Source organism: Sorex fumeus, unplaced genomic scaffold, assembly GCF_029834395.1.
Source record: "Sorex fumeus unplaced genomic scaffold, SorFum_2.1 ptg000093l, whole genome shotgun sequence".
In the NCBI taxonomy this organism is placed as follows: Eukaryota; Metazoa; Chordata; class Mammalia; order Eulipotyphla; family Soricidae; genus Sorex; species Sorex fumeus.
In genome coordinates this window covers 9,507,534-9,526,693 of record NW_026606150.1, presented here as the reverse complement: position 1 = coordinate 9,526,693, position 19,160 = coordinate 9,507,534, and positions in this window count along the sequence as shown.

Here is a 19,160-nt window from a genome sequence, read left to right as displayed (position 1 = left end):
AGGCTCAGCCTAGCCTTTGGGGGCTAAGGGGGGCTCACGTCTGGGGCCTCCCAGTGGCCCACCACCCACTGACCACTTCCCCATTCGCCACGGCGCCCACTCCCTGATGATGCCTCCCTGGGAGTCCCTGACCTTCCGGGCGGCCCCTGCCCCAGGCCCGTGCTCCCTGCGGTATCCCTCGGCCACCAGCCCGCCTGGTGCCCGTCCGCCTTGTGCCGGGGCCTCCCCAGCCTGGCTCCCGTGCCCGGGCTCTGAGGGTCCTTCCCGCGGGCCACTTGGCCCCTTGGGGCGTCCCCTCCGCAGAGGCAGGGGCGCTGCGGGGCCCAGGGCTGAGCCGGGGCAGGGCTGAGCGTGCTGGACAGTCACTTTCTCCTCGGGTGGTGGCTGGGGAGGGGGCGGCCGTGGGGCGACGGCTGATGCCCCGCTTGCTGGGGAAGCTCCCGTCACCGCAAGGTCCCCCAGTCCCGCCCCGGAGGTGCTGAGACTGTTCCGGGCTGCTCTGAGCACAGGGCGGGGACATTTCAGGGCTGGGGTCAGGGCTGGGCAGTGGCCCGGTCCCGCAAGGGGGCTCTGTGCGGCCCCCACCCCCGACTCCCTGAGGCCCGGCCGCTTGTCCCGAAGGTGGATGAAAAGACGGCGTCCGTCCGTCCGTCAGGTTCCAGACCTCAACCTGAAGGGGCGGGGGGAGAGGCGGGCACCCCGCGGGCACAGGGCACCCACAGACCCGCCATGGCAGAGCTCAGGGACACCCTGACTCGAGGAGTGGGCGCCAGTGAGTCCCCACCCAGGCGGGCCACTCGGGTCAGCGGGGTTCCGGGGCAGCCGGGAGGCGGGAGGGAGGCCGCGTCGTGAGGTGGGTTCGAGCCTCTGGTCGGGGGCCAGGACCACATTGACCCGTAAGAGGGTGGCCTGCATTTGCGTGGGCACAGGGGCCCGTGTGTGTGCGCACGTGTGGGTGTGTTCATGTGAGTACACGGTGAGAAGACGGCTACACTGTACATGTGTGCACACACGAAACGTGCGTGTGCGCGTGTACCATGTGAGTGTGTGCGCGTGTGAGCACGCGTGCGTGTGAGTGTGTGACACCTGAGAGCATCGGGACACCTGGGCGTGTGATCGAGCCCGCGCAGTCACACATGTGCACGCGTGCGCAGGCTGAGGTGCAGTGGGGGAGGCCTCTGGGGGCGGGCCGAGCGGCCTGTGCCGACCTGACCGGCCGCGTGTCCTTGGTGCGGCACGTCCTGGGCGGGGCGGGGCCGTGGCAGCAGGTGGAGGGGACAGCTGTGTCCCTCTCAGGAATGCTGGGTCAGCACTGCCCGCTCCTGGGCACGGCCTCTCCTCCAGGCCTGCCCATAGAAGGCCACGCCGGGCTCCCTGTCCTGTGTCGCCCGCCCAGCAGCCCCCACCCCCCCGCCCTGTCCCAGCCGCCGCGCGGGCCGAGGCGGGCCCTAGGGACAGCTGACCTGGCCGTGATGTGGGTCCTGCGTGTCCCGTGTCTGTCCTCTACAGGGCAGGTCTGCTGGACAGCAAAGCCATGGGTAGTGGCGTGGCCCGCAGACCCCCAGGCTGGGCTGGAACTGACCGTCCTGAGTGCAGTCGGGCCGACGGGTCCCTCTCTCCAGTGAGGAGAAGCAGATCTCCTGATGCTCGGCCAGGAAGCCCCCCGGAAGCCCCCAGGCCCGGGCTGGAGCCGATCAGAGACCAGCTTCTCCCCAGTGCCCAGAGTCCGTGTCCACACCTCTGTGTCCCTCCACCGCTACACCCTGCACCCCTGCACCCCCACCTCCCCCAGAGCAGAAAGGGAACTCAGCCTTCCAGAATGAGCTGGGGCCTTCCAGAGCTTCTAGGAAGCCGCCTTCCGTGAGCCCTTCCCCGCCCCGCCACCAGGGCCCTGGCTCTGCAGGACTCCCGAAAGCCTCCGTGGAGTTAGGGGTCCAAGCCAGCTGGGGCCCCAGACCCTCTGGAACCCAGATGCAGAGGGAGGGCGCCCTCCGAGCCGAGACAGCCTGGAGTGGGGACAAGGGAGGGGGGAGGAGGCGGAGATTCAGGGGGTGGGCAGGGGCCTCCCGGGTCCTTATGTACCCCCTGGCTGTGAGCCTCGGAGCAGGACCAGGGCCGCAGGGGCCGTGGGGGGCAGAGCCCCTACCCCCACCTCTCCACCCTCTGAGTGCTTCTCCTGGAGGCCGTGGGGGACACTGGTAGTGGGCCCCTGGGGGTCTTACCTGCTCCCCTCCGGAGAGGCCCCACCCCCAAGCTGCTCCCCCAGGCGAGTGTCAGGGCCCCTGCCGGGCCCTGAGCCGACCAAGGCCTCGCCGGGTCGATGCTCACAGGGTCTCCAGCCCGCGCCCACCTCACCACGCCACAGCCTCTGCCTCTCCTCCTGCGGCCAGGGTGCAGGCAGCCCTGCGTCTCCCCAGCGTGAAGGCATGTGTGAGCCTGTGTGAGTGTGTGTGTGAGTATGAGTGTGAACATGTGAATGTGTGAGTGTGTGAGAATGTGAGTGTGTATGTGAGTGTGAGAGTATGTATGTGTATGTGTGAGAGTTTGTGTGAGGGTGAGTGTGTGAGTGTGAGTGTGTGAGTGTGAGCATGTATGTGAGAGTGTGTGAGTGTGTGTGGGAATGTGGGAGTGTGAGCGTGTGAGTGTGTGAGGTGAGTGTGTGAATATGTGAGAGTGAGCTAGTGAGAGTGTAAGTGAGTGTGTGTGTGAATACGTGAGTGTGAGTGTGTGATTATGTGAGTTGAGTATGTGTGAGTACGAGAGTGTGAGTGTGAATATGTGAAAGTGTGGATATGCGTGAGTGTATGTGATTATGAGTGTGACTGTGTGAGTGTTAGTATGAGAGTGTGAGTGTGTGAACATGTGAGTGTATGTGTGTGAGTGTGAGTGTGAGTGTGTGGATATGTGAGTATGAGTATGTGTGATTATGAGTGTGAGAGTGAGTGTGAATATGTGAGTGTGAGTATGTGTGTGAGTGTGAGTGTATGAATATGTGGGTGTGAGTTGTGTGAGTGTGAGTGTGATTGTGAGTGAGTGTAGGAGAGTGAGTGTGAGTGTGTGAATATATGAGTGTGAGCATGTGTGATTATGAGTGTGAGTGTGTGTGGGTGTGAGTTGTGTGTGACAGTGTGAGTGTGTGAATACGCGAGTGTGAGTTTGTGTGATTATGAGTGTAAGTGAGAGTGTGAGTGTGAGTATGTGTGTGGGTGTGAGTGTATGAATATGTGGGTGTGAGTGGTGTGAGTGTGAGTGTGATTGTGAGTGAGTGTATGAGAGTGAGTGTGAGTGTGTGAATATGTGAGTGTGAGCATGTGTGATTATGAGTGTGAGTGTGTGAGTGTGTGGGTGTGAGTTGTGTGTGACTGTGTGAGTGTGTGAATACGCGAGTGTGAGTTTGTGTGATTATGAGTGTGAGTGAGAGTGTGAGTGTGAGTATGTGTGTGGGTGTGTGAATGTGTGGGTGCGAGTGGTGTGAGTGTGAGTGTGATTGTGAGTGAGTGTATGAGAGTGAGTGTGAGTGTGTGAATATGTGAGTGTGAGCATGTGTGATTATGAGTGAGTGTGTGAGTGTGTGGGTGTGAGTTGTGTGTGACTGTGTGAGTGTGTGAATACGCGAGTGTGAGTTTGTGTGAGTATGAGTGTGAGTGAGAGTGAGTATGTGTGTGGGTGTGTGAATGTGTGGGTGCGAGTGGTGTGAGTGTAAGTGTGATTGTGAGTGAGTGTATGAGAGTGAGTGCGAGTGTGTGAATATGTGAGTGTTAGTATGTGTGTGAGTGTGAGTGTGAGTGTGTGAATATGCGGGTGTGTGATTATGAGTGAGTGTGTGAGTGTGTGGGTGTGAGTTGTGTGTGACTGTGTGAGTGTGTGAATACGCGAGTGTGAGTTTGTGTGATTATGAGTGTGAGTGAGAGTGTGAGTGTGAGTATGTGTGTGGGTGTGTGAATGTGTGGGTGCGAGTGGTGTGAGTGTGAGTGTGATCGCGAGTGAGGGTGTGAGTCGGGAGTGCGAGTGGGGGTCGGCGCGGGCGGAGGCGGCCGGTGCCGGTGCCGGCAGAACCCACCTCTGGCCCGCGGCGCTTCCTGCTGGGGCCCGGCTCGCTGCCTCCAGGCTGGTTCGCTCAGGCCACCGGGATGAATCACGCCTTAGTCACAGGGATGTCAGAGACGCGGGAGTCTGAAGGGAGGGACGCTGGGCGGAAGGAAGGTTGGGCGAGGAGGAGAACCTGGCCGGCGGGCGCAGGCGGACGACAGGCGCATCCAAGTACGATGTGCGGACGCGGTGGGGGTGACGGCGGGTGACGGGTGGGGGTGGGGGCGCAGGGGCGGGCGGGGGCTGCGTGCGGAGCAGTCGCGATGCCCACCCTGGCCTGGTCCCTGGGAGGACAGAGCCTGGCCGTCCAAGCAGGCCGTGGGCAGCTCTCGGCCACCGCGTCCCTCGTGAGCGTGGGACAGCCCCCCGCTGGAGTCTGAGCTGACCAGGGGGTGTGGGCTGCCCGCGCCCTGCGTCCCGTGCGGCGCTGCCCGGAGCCTGGCGGGCACCATGGCTGGGTCACGGCTCGCGCCGCTTAGCGGTGCCCGTGGGCCCCTGGAGGTGGCCAGCAGCCCCGAGCGCCCGCGGGCCCCGCTGCTGCCTCCCGCCCGCCGACTCAGGGGTGCAGGGTTCGTGTCCGGCCCTGACCGGGGCCTCCTGCCCACGTGTCCTCGGGCCGCCGGCCAGCCGTGGGCAGAGGCGCTGCCGCCTGGTCCCACGCCAGCGCCCGGGGCTGTGCCCGTGTGCCGGCCTGGCGAGGGCGGGAGCCTGCGGGGTTGTGCGAGGGGCTTCGCCAGGTGCCTGCTGTCGTCCAGCACCCTGAGCCTCCCCACACGGAGGGTCCTCCTGCAGCCCGGAAGGTTCTGGAGTGAGTCCGGGCGAGTCAGCCCAACCGGAGGAATAGTGGGCTGGGCTGGCCTGGCCCCACTGGCCGGGCAAGGGGGGCGCTTGGTGCCCAGGGCAGGGCCTTCCTGGGACCCCTTGCCCAGCCCCCGGGAGCCGCCCCCGTGCCCGCGGCCTCCCCACGCCCAGGGCTGGCGGCCAAGGCCCGAGAGCGAGGGGGCACCCACGGGTGGGGCATTCTGGGTGCCCCGCTCCCCCAAGGGGACGAGAGGCAGGAATAAACACAGGGGGATGGAGGGGGAGGAGGGAGGGCGGAAGGGAGGAGGGGCAGGGGAGGAGGGAGGGCGCTCGCTGGGGAGAAGGGCCAGGCTGCACCCACAGGCAGGGGCGTCGGAGGATGGGGACCAGACCTGGGGGCGAGCACTGGCGGAGGGGAGGGAGGAGTCCCACTCAGCCGCCCGCGGGGACCCGGGAAGGACACGGGCAGCAGCGGGCACAGGCAGCGGGACGGAGGGACGGGGGAGAGGTAGGTAGGCCAGGGGTGGGGGGACAGCGTGGGGGAGGGAGGAGCGGGGAGGGAGGAGGGAGGACGGAGGAGGGAGGGAGGAGGGAGGGAGGGCCAGGGAGGGAGGAGCAGGGGGAGGACGGAGCCGGGAGGGAGGGAGGGAGGGAGGGAGGACTGAGGAGGGAGGGAGGGAGGAGGGAGGAGGGAGGGAGGAGCACGGGGAGCACGGAGCAGGGAGCAGGGTGTATGGCCGCGGGGCCAGGGCGGGGCCGTGCCTCTGACAGTGGCCCCGGGCGGGGTCTCCTGGCCGTGAGTGTCCCGGCGTCCCGAGGAGCAGCACCGGCCACCGGGGCCTGGCCAACCTTGAGGTAGGAGCCCGCCTGGGGGCAGGGAGGGCCGGGCTGGGTGCCCCGAGCCCTGGGCCAGACCTGGGGTCTGGGGGCTCCCTGGGTGCGGGCAGGCCAGGGGTGTGGCACAGCCCTGAGCGCGCCCCGAGCCCCTGGCTTCCTCCTCCAGAAAGGCCGGGGGTGGGAGCTCCGGGTGCTGCCTTCCTCCAGGCCACCTGCAGTGCTCTTCCCGCTCAGCCCTTCCAGGCTGCTGCTGCCCAGGCGGAATGCAGCCTCCTCCAGACAGTCTGCCTGGCCTCCTCCCGCTTGCTCGGGCGGGCTGCCCTCACCCCTGGACAGTGACCCTCATGGGGTGGCCGCAGGCTCACCGAGTGCTCCGGGCACTGCTCGGGGGTCCCTGGGGGTCAGGTTCTGCTCCTGAAGCCTGGGCTGTGCTGCCCCCGCCCCCCATTTTCTCCAGCTTCCCCCGCTTGGCGGGGCATCCACGGCGGCCTCCTGCCGGGCCCTCCGCGCGTGTGCCCCGAGGCCCCGTCTCCCAGGGGGGTGGACAGAGCCCAGCACCCCGGCGGCCGGGCAGCGGCAGGAAACCACACCCGTGTCCACGGGCAGGGCCGGCCCGGAGCCCAGGACGCTGGACGACCTGCCAGTCCCGGTGGCCCCGGGGAGGCTGCCCCCAGGGCACGGCCACTGCGCCCACGCTCAGCACACGGTGGGGGTCCGAGTCAGGCTGCCCCCGTCTGTGGGGCGCGAGAGGTCCCTGCTTCGAGGCGCCCTGCGAGGGGCTGGCCCAAGTCCCCGAAGTCACAGAGTTCCTGGCCGGTGACCCGGGTGTCCCGAGGCCCCGGGGACCCCGGTGTGGCCAGCAGCCTGCTGGGGGGCGGGGGGGCGGGGACCAACCACAGTGTCCAAAGGGGCGTGGCCGCCTTGGCCCCCAGGCGGGAGAGGGGGTGCAGGCCAGGCGGGCTGGCAGGGGGCGCAGGACGGGTGGCCAGGCCCCCGGGCAGGGCGTGGGGTTGCAGCCCAGAGCGCAAGCCAGCCGCGGGCCGGCCGAGCCGTGGTGCCGGCACCCGGGTCTGGCCCCGAGGGACACGGGGGCTCCCAGGTGGCCGGTGCGGGTGAGTGTTGGCCGGCATCTGGTCGGAGCAGGGCCGGGCCGGCAGGGGCGCGAGGGTGGGGGTGAGGGCCCTGACCCTCGTCCCCTCACTCCGTGCCCGGGCCAGGCGGGACAGAGCTGTCCGGGAGGGGCCCAGCCACCTGCTCCCAGGGGAAGGAACGGGGGGGAGGGGCACGGGGGTCCCCAGGAAGGACGCGGCCCCTGGACTCTCTCGGCGTGAGCCTGAGGGCGGTGCTGGCCCGGGCCGAGTGTGAGCCGGAAGGCTGCTGGAGCCAGAGCCGGATGCTGGGAGCTGGGTGCTGGGGAGCTGGGAGCCGGGTGCTGGGTGCTGGGTGCTTCCCTGGAGCTGGGTGCTGAGAGCTAGGTGCTGAGGAGTAGGGAGCCGGGTGCTGGGTGCTGGGTGCTGCTCTAGAGCTGGGTGCTGGGTGCTGGGTGCTTCCCTGGAGCTGGGTGCTGGGAGCTGGGTGCTAGGTGCTGAGGAGTAGGGAGCTGGGTGCTGGGTGCTTCCCTGGAGCTGGGTGCTGGTAGCTGGGTGCTGGCTTGGAGCTAGGAGCTGGGAGCTGGGTGCTGGGAGCCGGGTGCTGGGTGCTGGGTGCTGGGAACTGGGTGCTGGGAGCTGGGTGCTGGGTGCTGGGAACTGGGTGCTGGGTGCTGAGGAGTAAGGAGCTGGGAGCTGGGTGCTGGCTTGGAGCTGGGTGCTGGGAGCTGGGTGCTGGGTACTGAGAGCTGGGTGCTGTCAGCTGGGAACTGGGTGCTGGGGAGTTGGGTGCTGTGTGCAGGGAGCTCGGTGGTGGGTGCTGAGGAGTTGGGCGCTGGGTGCTGGGTGCTGAGGAGATGGGTGCTGGATGCTGGGAGCTGCGTGCTGGGTGCTGGGGAGCAGGGGCTGGGTGCTGGCCAGAGCTGACTGGAGCAGCAGAGCAGCCCTCGCCCCTGCCGGGCACCCCCCGCCCCCGGCAGCCAGCCCAGGGGAGTGATTTCCTGTAGAGCCAGGAGCCGACTCTGAGCACTGTCGGGCGAGGGCTGAGGGGGGCCGCAGAGCCGGACACCCGGTGGGTGGGGGCAGGCTGCCCAGGGTGAGGGCCCCGGCCAGGCGCGGGGGCTGGCTGGGCAGAGGTGTGGGCGGCGGGGCCCCAGCGTGCGGGTCCTGTGGGGGGTGGGGGGAGCAGGCAGGACCCTCCTCCGGGGGAGCTTGACCTCTGGCCCCTGGTGTGGGGTGGCCAGAAGGGGGCCCTGGGTCCCGGGTGGGCTTGGTGGGAGCCCGGGTGGGCTTGGCGGGAGCCCGGAGGGGCCTTCTCCCAGCGCGTCTCCCACGGACCCCTAGAGAGCTCCCCTGCTCGCCGGGTGCTGCGAGGGACCCCGGACCCCTGCCCACCCCTCCCGCCTCCTCCCTGCGTCTGCAGAGCCCCCAGGCTGCCGCCGGCCTCCGTGTCGGGGGTCTGGGGGTCTCTCCTCGCGGCCTGCGGCCGGGCGCGGGGGCCTGAGCTTCTGCCGGGGGGCTCTGGCATCCGGAGGGTCCCGCGGCCCGTGGGCGGGGGCCGGGTCAAGGCCCGAGCAGGCCCGCACCCAGCCCGGGAGGAGGGGGCCGCGCTCGCGGGCGGGGGCGGGGGACCCCCGGGACGGTCCGTGCAGCTGTGTGCCGGGCCCACCGCCAGCTCTCACAGCTCCGCGCCCTGGCTGGGGGCTTTCTGGGCTGCGCCCCCCCGGCCCCCCGCCCAGTTCCCAGAAGCTGCTGCAGCTGCGACAGGCAGTGAGCTCACGGCAGGCGCGGGGCCAGGGCCTCGGGGCAGGGCGGGAGCGGCCAGGAAACAGGCCTTGGCCCCCGGCCAGGGCATTGTCAAGGTGGTGGACCTCAGATGGGGGCTCCACATCTGGGGGTCTGCCGGAACCCCGTTCCTGCAGGCAGCGTGGGGGTCTGCCCTGTCCCCCATCCCCGCACTCAGTGTGGGGGTCTGCCGGGACCCTGTCCTGCAGGCAGAGTGGGGGTCTGCCCTGTCCTCCCTGTCCTGCAGGCAGCGTGGAGGTCTGCCCTGTCCCCCATCCCCGCAGTCAGTGTGGGGGTCTGCTGGGACCCTGTTCCTGCAGGCAGCGTGGGGGTCTGCCCTGTCCCCCCTGTCCCGCAAGCAGTGTGGGGGTCTGCCTTGTCCCCCCTGTCCCGCAGTCAGTGTGGGGGTCTGCCGGGACCCTGTCCTGCAGGCAGAGTGGGGGTCTGCCCTGTCCTCCCTGTCCCGCAGGCAGCGTGGGGGTCTGCCCTGTGCCCCCTGTCCTGCAGGCAGTGTGGGGGTCTGCCCTGTCCTCCCTGTCCTGCAGGCAGAGTGGGGGTCTGCCCTGTCCTCCCTGTCCTGCAGGCAGCGTGGGGGTCTGCCCTGTCCCCCATCCCTGCAGTCAGTGTGGGGGTCTGCCGGGACCCTGTCCTGCAGGCAGTGTGGGGGTCTGCCCTATCCTCCCTGTCCTGCAGGCAGTGGGGGGGTCTGCCCTGTCCCCCCTGTCCTGCAGGCAGTGGGGGGGTCTGCCCTGTCCTCCCTGTCCCGCAAGCAGTGTGGGGGTCTGCCCTGTCCCCCCTGTCCCGCAGGCAGTGGGGGGTCTGCCCTGTCCCCCCTGTCCTGTAGGCAGTGTGAGGGTCTGCCCAGGGTCGTGGCTCAGTGTAACGGCGAGACAGGTCTGTGGGTTCCGTGACCGTGCAGGACAGAGCACTGGCGTGGGAGTGTCGGGACCAGCAGGACACGCTTCCCTGGGCCATCGACCCGACACCCCAAGCACCCCAACGCACACTGACACGTCCCCAGCATGTCCTGACTCCCGGCAACGTGCCCTGACACGTCCCAACTCTCTTCCACACGCCCCAGCACGCCCAACGTGCCCTAACATGCCCCAACACACCCCAGCACCTCCTGACACGTCTCACCACGTGGCAACACGGGCCTGTGAGCTCGTTGGGGGGACCCGGGGGCCAGGGACCGCACAGCCCGGCCCTCCCGCTCACATCTGCGGGCCTCCTGCGCCCCGGCTCCGGGGGGCTCCTCGGGACAGCCCCCCGCTGCGGGGAGGAAGCGGAAGGGTGCTGGGGGCCGTGTGTGGGTGCTGGGACCATGTGTGGGGAGCGGGCAGGGGGCCCGGGCCGTGGGTGGGGAGCGGGTGGGGGTCTGGCCGAGTTCGTGCCGGGCCGTGCCGGGGTGCGGTGCAGTTGAGTCCCGGATGAAGTCATCTTGGCAGGGTGGGGGCTCCCGGGAGCAGGCCCGGCCAGGGGCACACGCCCTGAGCAGGCGGGTTCACGGAGCGGACAGGGGCCCGCGTGAGCTGCTCACGCGGAGTGTTGGGGGGCCCGGCGCACCCCGGGGCTGGGGGTGCCCACCCGCCAGACGCAAGCAGGGCTCCCGGGCTTGGTCCTCTCACGGCCCCAAAGCCAGCAGCCACCCCAAAGCCGAGAGGCCAGGACCACCGCCCCTCCTTAAGCCGCCCGAGAAGCCCCCCGAAGCTGAGGGTGAGGTCGGGGAGCCCCCGGCCCCAGCAGAGGCCCCGGCAGGAGGCGCCCCTCTCCAGCCGGGCTACCCTGCCGCCCCCAGCTTGCCAGGCCACGAGGGCAGGGAGGGAGTGCCCGCCCGCGTGGGCCCCGTCCCATCCTGCCTCTGACTAGCCGTGGGGGGCTCCAGGGACGGGAGCCCCCAGTGGTGGGGGACCCCGAGGGTTGGGCTGTAGCCCCAGCAGTGAGAGACTGCTTCTTTCGGGCCCACGCGGAAGGTAGGGGGTCCTGCGTGGTGTCTGCAGAGTGGGGAGTGCGGGAACAGCCACCGCCGGCTTTCCACTGGGGAAACTGAGGCCCGGGTAGGGGCCGCCCGTCGCCCCGCGGGCTGTGAGGCGTCTCTGTGACCCCCGGCTCACGGCAGGCCGGAGCGGCCCAGCGCTGCAGACCCCGCGCGGGCGTGAGAGCGGGGCGGCAGGCGGGGGTCCGGGCCGGACACGTGAGCCGTTCAGGGCCTCGGGGGCTGGGGCTCGGGCTTGGACGGTGCTGACCCCAGCTGCAGGCCCTGGGCCCCAGCCTGCCGGTGACTCACGGGGGCCGCGTCCAAGTTGGCGGCTGCGGGCGGCTGGTTTCCGCGGGCCCGGGAGGCCTGCGGCGGGCGGGCGCGGCTCTGCTGTGAGGCCCCTTCCCCAGCCTTTTGTTCGTTTCCCCGAGTCAGCAGCGGGGTGCAGGGGGGGGGCAGCAGTCACGGCCTCGGGCTGAGCCGCAAGCAGGCCTGGGGGGCCCAGCGTGGACGCACATTCTCGGGGTCTGCCGGCTCTGGGGGTCTCCCGCTGCTGGGAACAGCCCAGCTCTCGGGGTCCTCCACTACTGGGAACATGAGATGCTTTTATGGGGGTCCCCCACTGCTGGGGAACATGGCCAGGCTCTCGGGGGTCCCTCACTGCTGGGGACTTGAGCTGGTTTTGGGGTCCCTCACCACTGGGGGGTACAACTCAACCCTCGGGGTCCCCCACTACTGGGAATTTGAGCTGGTTTTAGGGTTTCCACTGCTGAGGGACATGGCCCGGCTCCCGGGGTCCCTCGCTGCTGGAAACAGAGCTGGTTTTGGGGTCTTCACTGCTGGGGGGTACAGCTCAACCCTCCGGGTCTCCCACTACTGGGGACTTGAGCTGGTTTTGGGGTCCCTCACCACTGGGGGGTACAGCTCAACCCTCGGGGTCCCCAACTACTGGGGACTTGAGCTGGTTTTAGGGTCTCCACTGCTGGGGGACATGGCCTGGCTCTCAGGGTCCCTCACTGCTGGGGACTTGAGCTGGTTTTGGGGTCCCCACTACTGAAGGGTACAACTCAACCCTCGGGGTCCCCAGTACTGGGGACTTGAGCTGGTTTTGGGGTCTTCACTGCTGGGGGGTACAGCTCAACCCTCGGGGTCTCCCACTACTGGGGACTTGAGCTGGTTTTGGGGTCCCTCACTGCTGGGGGGTACAGCTCAACCCTCGGGGTCCCCAACTACTGGGGACTTGAGCTGGTTTTAGGGTCTCCACTGCTGGGGGACATGGCCTGGCTCTCAGGGTCCCTCACTGCTGGGGACTTGAGCTGGTTTTGGGGTCCCCACTACTGAAGGGTACAACTCAACCCTCGGGGTCCCCAGTACTGGGGACTTGAGCTGGTTTTGGGGTCTTCACTGCTGGGGGGTACAGCTCAACCCTCGGGGTCTCCCACTACTGGGGACTTGAGCTGGTTTTGGGGTCCCTCACTGCTGGGGGGTACAGCTCAACCCTCGGGGTCCCCAACTACCGGGGACTTGAGCTGGTTTTGGGGTCCCTCACTGCTGGGGGTACAGCTCAACCCTCAGGGTCCCCCACTACTGGGGACTTGAGCTGGTTTTAGGGTCTCCACTGCTGGGGGACATGGCCTGGCTCTCGGGGTCCCTCACTGCTGGGGACTTGAGCTGGTTTTGGGGTCCCTCACCACTGGGGGGTACAACTCAACCCTCGGGGTCCCCCACTACTGGGAATTTGAGCTGGTTTTAGGGTTTCCACTGCTGAGGGACATGGCCCGGCTCCCGGGGTCCCTCGCTGCTGGAAACAGAGCTGGTTTTGGGGTCTTCACTGCTGGGGGGTACAGCTCAACCCTCGGGGTCCCCAGTACTGGGGACTTGAGCTGGTTTTGGGGTCCCTCACCACTGGGGGGTACAGCTCAACTCTCGGGGTCCCCAACTACTGGGGACTTGAGCTGGTTTTGGGGTCCCTCACCTCTGGGGGCACAGCTCAACCCTCGGGGTCCCCAGTACTGGGGACTTGAGCTGGTTTTCGGGTCTCCACTACTGGGGGGTACAACTCAACCCTCGGGGTCCCCAGTACTGGGGACTTGAGCTGATTTTGGGATCTCCACTGCTGAGGACTTGAGCTAGTTTTGGGGTCGCTCACTGCTGGGACTACAGCTCAACCCTCAGGGTCCCCACTACTGCAGACATGAGCTGGTTTTGGGGTCCCTCACCACTGGGGGGTACAGCTCAACCCTCAGGGTCCCCCACTACTGGGGACTTGAGCTAGTTTTGGGGTCCCTCACTGCTGGGGGGTACAGCTCAACCTTCAGGGTCCCCCACTACTGGGGACTTGAGCTGGTTTTGAGATCTCTCACCTCTGGGGGTACAGCTCAACCCTCGGGGTCCCCAGTACTGGGGACTTGAGCTGGTTTTGAGGTCTCCACTGCTGGGGAACATGGCCCAGCTCTTGGGGTCCCTCACTGCTGAGGCTACAGCTCAACCCTCGGGGTCCCCCACTACGGGGGACACACACTGGTTCTTGGGGGGACATGGTCAGATCTCGGGGACCCCCGCTGGGCGTCAAGACCTCTCTCGAGGTCCCCCAGGTCTGCAGCAGGGGGCCTGGACCCGGCCTGGAGCGTGGCTGCACCCCAGGATCAGCCCGTGACCCCCGAGTCTTCTTCCAGCCCCCGGCCTCTGCGCCCCTGGCCTGGGTGGGGACGAGGGGCTCAGGGTCTGGAGCGAGCCAAGAACAGGGGAGCGGGCCCCAACCTCCGGGCGCCCCTTCCCAGCCCCCGGCCCCGCGGAGGGGAGGGAGGAAGCGAGCGAGACGGGAAGCCTCATTCCTGGGCTCCCCAGGGCCCCCGGGCCTGGCCCGGACCAGCTGTGGCCGGCGGGGTGTTACCACATCAGCACATCTGCGGCTGGCTGACGTAATGGGGCCGGCCCGCGCCCGCCTCCTCCCCCGGGGCCCACGGGGCCCCATTCCCACGGAGGGGAGCAGGTATTTCCAGATGTGCGGGCACGAGCTTTCCAGATGTGTGGACGTGTCTGGAAGGGGGGCCCGGGGTGGGGGCTGGTCCCCGAGACCCGGCGCTGTCGCCCCCCGGCCCGGACCGAGCCCCCCGCCCAGGACCAGGACGCCCAGCTTAGGGCGCAAGACCCCCTTGCCTCGGGGGCTGGCCTCCAAAGCCCCCCGGCCCAGGCAGCCCCCGCCACCCTCCTTCCTAAGTGGTCTCAGCACGGCGCGGCCCCCCGTGCCTTAGCACCCCGCTTTCCATCCCGCCAGCGGGGCTCCGCGCCCCAGCAGCAGCCCCTGCCCGCCTCAGTTTCCCCTCCTGCCGGTCAGGGACAGGGCCGGGGTCCGGGCGCAGGCCGGGAGGGCTGCAGCCTGCAGGCCCCGCGGCCGACGCTAGGGGGCGCTTTGGTTCCTTCCTGGAGCCTCGGGGGCTCTCCCCACCCCCGCACCTGCGAGGCTGAAAGGGCCTCTGTGGCGAGCTGGCTCCCGCCCAGCCCACCTCGGGCGCTGGGTCTGGGCCTTGGCTGCACGAGCACCAGAGGGGCCTGAAATCATGGAAAATGCGAGACTTTCCCATCTCCTCAGGCTCCGTCCCGCCCAAGTGCAGAGCCGGCGGCCAGGGCTGGCTCCAGGCCCGTGGGGCCTCAGCCCCTCTTCTGGGAAGGCAGATTCACAGGGTCCCGCCCGTCCTCCTGGCCTGCGCGGGGTCCACGCTGTCCTCCCGGCCGGCCCCGAGCCCCCCGACCTCCCCGTCCGACTCTCCCCTGCCCTGCAGAGCCCCCGACTCTCCTTGTCCTTCGGGGGAGTCGGGGGCTTTTGCGGGGCCCTCGGCAGGGGTGGGTGTGCAGAGCCGAGCCGGGTGCTCTCCCAGGGGCTGCACTGCTGGGTGACGCCCCAGCACCCGACCGGCCGCCCCCACCTGCCCAATCAGAGTAGGACCCTGAGGCTTGGAACGGGGTTGGGGGCTGCTTGTTCATAGCCCCCGAATCCATCCCAGGCCCTGTTGGTGCGCCTGTGAGGACAAGGACGGAGAAGCCCAGAGCCCAGCCCGGCCGGCCTGGAGGACCCAAGCTCCAGTCCCGCGGGAGCCCCGGGAGACACCGCACCCCGCTGAGGAAGCCAGCGGCAGCTGGGCACCCCCCCACACACCCGTGGGCTCCTTCTCAGAGACTGGGGCTTGGGGCCAGCATGGGCAGAAGTCTTCCCCGAATCCCACTTCCCTGCCTCAGAGAGTTCCAGAAAGTTCCAGAACTTGAGGGTCCCCGGCCTGGATGTAGGGAGGACAGGAAGAAGCGTGGAGGACTGTCCCTGAGCCAGAGCCTCCTCTCTGCCCCGAGAACCCCAAGCAGGGCCCAGGGCAGGACCAGCACCCGGAGCCCAGCACCACGGTGTGTTCCCTGACCACCCCGGCACCTCCAGAGGCCCCGGCTCCCGTGCTGCCTACAGAACCGAGTCCCTGGGTGCCATGAGAGGTCAGTCCCCACAATGGTCTGGGCTCGACGTCAGGGGCTTCTAGGGGACAGGAGAGAGCGTGGACACAGCCTCCCTGCACTCTCCCGCCACAGTGTGGAGAAGCCCCAGCGATCAACGGGAGCCTGGAGCAGTACACACAGGCCACCCGTCCTCACCTCCTCCACCTCAGGCCATCCTCCCTGCACCCCACACCCCCCACCCAACAGCACCACCACTCCTCAACCAACAGCACCTCAACCAACCGCACCTCAACCATCCACACCTCAACCAATCACACCTCCACCAACAGCAACTCAACCACCCACATCTCAACCATCCACACCTCCACCAACAGCAACTCAACCACCCACACGTCAACCACCCACACCTCAACCAACAGCAACTCAACCACCCACACGTCAACCACCCACACCTCAACCAATCACACCAACAGCAACTCAACCACCCACATCTCAACCATCCACACCTCCACCAACAGCAACTCAACCACCCACATCTCAACCATCCACACCTCCACCAACAGCAACTCAACCAACCACACGTCAACCACCCACACCTCAACCAACAGCAACTCTGCCAACCACACCTTAGCCAACAGCACCTCAGCCTACAGCACCTCAGCCAATCACACCTCAACCAACCACACCTCCACCAACAGCAACTCAACCAACAGCACCTCCACCAACAACACCGTCATCCAACCACACCTCAACCAACAGCACCCTCCACTCAACACCTCCACCCAAGAACACCCTCCCACCCAACGATACCTACACACACAGCTCCTTCCAGCCAGCACCCTTCATCCAACATCACCCTCTACCAACAACACCCCCCACCTGACAAGACCCCTCCACGCAGCCAACTCCCTTCATTCAAGCAACACCCTCACCCCAAGGCGCCTCCTCACCCCTCCACCCACCCAAACCCTCCACCCTCGTGCTTCCAGCAGCCCACCAGGCCGGCACTCACTCCTACCCCCTCCCACCTTGCTCTCTCTGCTCTTGGCTGCGAGCACCCTGGGGACAGCCCACCTTGACCCACCAACTTTCTCCCAGGGTTGCTCCACCAGCACCCCGCGAGGAGGTCCGGCCTTCGGGGGGCACCTTTTCCTGTCCTCTGGAAGGAGGGGTCTCTGGGGCGTGAGGAGGAATGTCCTGCGGGTGGAGGCCTCCCTGGGGCCTTCGGGGGTCCCACGTGGCTGCACTGAAGCCGTCCTGGCCTCTGACCCCACTGCAGACTGGTGGCCGGAAGCCCAGACTCGCCCGCCGGACCTCTCCTGAGCAGCCTGGCCTGGTGGTAGCCAACGCCAAGAGCCTCTGGGAGCCGGGAGACGTGCAGGCAGGCGAAGGCCAGCGGCCGCCTGCAAGGTGAGCTCGCTGGCCCGATCCCCCCCAGGGCCCCACTGCTGTGGCTGGAGCCCGGAGCCAGTGGCAGCTGTGGTCGCGTGGAGGGTTCGAGGGCCCGCCTGCGCCAGGCGCCTCAGCCCTGCCTCCTTACAGCTACCCTTCGGGAGAGGCCTGAGCAAGTCTGAGAAGGTGCTGGTGGACGAGGACTCTGCGTCCCTGGCACCCTGCAGGTGAGTGTGAGGCCAGTGGGGGGTGGGCCACCCACGCCCCAACTTCCCGGGTCCGTCCTGGGCCAGCTTGGGCCCAATCACCAGCCAAAGACGGAGCTTGCTAGGCGAGGGCGCGTTTATTCGCGGGACCCCACCACTCCCAGCCCTGCCGCCGCTCACTGCAGCCCCCAGCCTGCCGCCACGCGGTTGAAGTTCCTGGGCTGGGGGCCCCTTTCCACAGCGGGGTGCCACTGGGGCGGGGGCCGGGCCGACGCCTCCTGCAGCTTGCGGGCGTTGAAACGGGGCCGGCACAGGAACGGCAGCCGAGCACCCACCGGGGCAGCGGGCCCGTCCCTGGACTCGGCCACCAGCATGCGGTACATCACGGCGTCCCACAGCTGGGAGGCCCGGTTGGCGGGCGGCCGGGACGGCGGGCCGGGCTGCGGGGACGCGGTCTCCTCGGGCTCCTCCATCAGCTGCTTCCTCAGGCGCGTCCAGCCTCCGAGGCCCGGTCTGGGTGGCGCGGTGGGGACCCCACGGGGGCCGGGCCCTGGCGGGGGGCGCGGGGCTGGCTTGGCCTCCTCTGTGGCGGCTGGGGCTGGGGCTGGGGCAGGAGGCCGCGGGCTCTTGCCCTCGGGGGCCCCGGGGGCCGGGCCGTGAGGTGACAGGTCTGGGGAGCGGTAGGTGGGGGCGATGGGGACCACCACGCGGGTGCCGGGGGCCCTGGACACCAGGGCGTGGAAGCCGGGGGCCGGCCTGGGCATGGCAGGCATGGGGGGCCGGGGCTGGGCGGTCTGGGCTGCCGAGGGCAGCGGGCGGATGTGGGCCACTGGGATGGCTGGGGGGGCGCCCGGGTGCGGCCCCTTTTCCAGGCTCGCCCGTGGGGGCTCAGGGCGGCCGGTCACCTGGGCCACGTGGGCAGCGCCCGCTCGGGGGCCCGAGGCTGGGGTCCCCAGCCGGTCGGGAAGCCGCCGGGGTGACGCCACCTGGTGGGTGACGGGGGCGTGGGGGGGGCCGGGGGCCGCGGCGTCCTGGTCGTGGCTGGCCTCGCTCACGGGGGACAGGCAGGCGCGGAAGGGCCCGGGCGCCTGCAGGCCCCCTGCGGCCGCCCTCCTGGCCGCCCTCCGCAGCAGCTTCTGCAGGCGCTGGTTGTCCTTGCCGGGCTTGGGCAGCAGCGGCGGGGGCCGCCCGGGGGCCGCGACCAGCATGCGGGCACCTGGGGCGGGAGTGACCGTCAGCCCCCGGGGCGGGGCCGGGGTCCGAGAGACCCCCGGAGGCCGTCGGGCGCGGGGGCCCCCTCCCCAGACCCGCGGGGACCCCGGGAGGCGGCGGCGGGAGGCCGGCAGGAAGCGCCGACGGGAGAGGCCGCCATGGCGTCGCCGGCCCAGCCGCAGGCCCCCCCACCGGAGGTGGGCTGGCGGGACGGGAGCGATTTTCGCTGAGCTCCGCTGAATGGGATCTTCCCGCAGACCTCCCGGGCGGGTGGTCCCGGCCAAGCCGCCGGCCCCGGGTTCTGGACGCCACGTGCTCCGAGGACATTGACAAATGGCGTCTGGGCGAGCCGGAGCCCATCCGGCCGCAGGAGGGGGAGCCGGCGGGCAGGGGGCCTGCCAGGGAGGCCGGGGGGGTGGCGGGGTCTTCCAGGGAGGCTGGGGGGTGGCGGGGTCTTCCAGGGAGGCCGGGGGGGTGGCGGGGTCTTCCAGGGAGGCTGGGGGTCTTCCAGGGAGGCTGGGGGGGTGGCGGGGTCTTCCAGGGAGGCTGGGGGTCTGCTAGGGAGGCTGGGGGGGTGGCGGGGTCTTCCAGGGAGGCTGGGGGGGTGGCGGGGTCTTCCAGGGATCCCGGAACCAGGGGTTCTGCTAGGGAGGCGGGGGGGGGGGCGAGGGTCTGCAGGGAGACCGGAGAGCTGGGGGTCTTCCAGGGAGGCCGGGGTGGGGGCAGGGGGTCTGCTAGGGAGGGGGGGTGGCGGGGGGTCTTCCAGGGAGGCTGGGGGTCTTCCAAGGAGGCTGGGGTAGGGGCAGGGGGTCTTCCAGGGAGGCCGGGGTGGGGGCAGGGGGTCTTCCAGGGAGGCTGGGGTTCTGTTAGGGAGGCCGGGGGTGGCGGGGGGTCTTCCAGGGAGGCCGGGGTGGGGGCAGGGGGTCTTCCAGGGAGGCTGGGGTTCTGTTAGGGAGGCCGGGGGTGGCGGGGGGTCTTCCAGGGAGGCTGGGGGTCTGCTAGGGAGGCCGGGGGGTGAGGGGGGTCTTCCAGGGAGGCTGGGGGCAAGGGGTCTGCTAGGGAGGCTAGGGGGTGAGGGTCTGCAGGGAGACGGGGAAGCTGGGGGTCTTCCAGGGAGGCTGGGGTGGGTTCAGGGGGCTCTCTGTCTGATGGGGCCAGGCTCCTGAGCACACAAGGGCCCCCGGGTCTCACCTGGGGGCGCTGCCAGGCTCCCAGCGGTGGGGAGCAGCCCCGAGCCCCCGAGCCAGGGTCCCGGAGGTGGGCCGGAGCCCGGGGAGTGAGGGAGGGCAGGCCTGGACGGCAGAGCCCACCATGCCACGCTGTCCCCTCCTG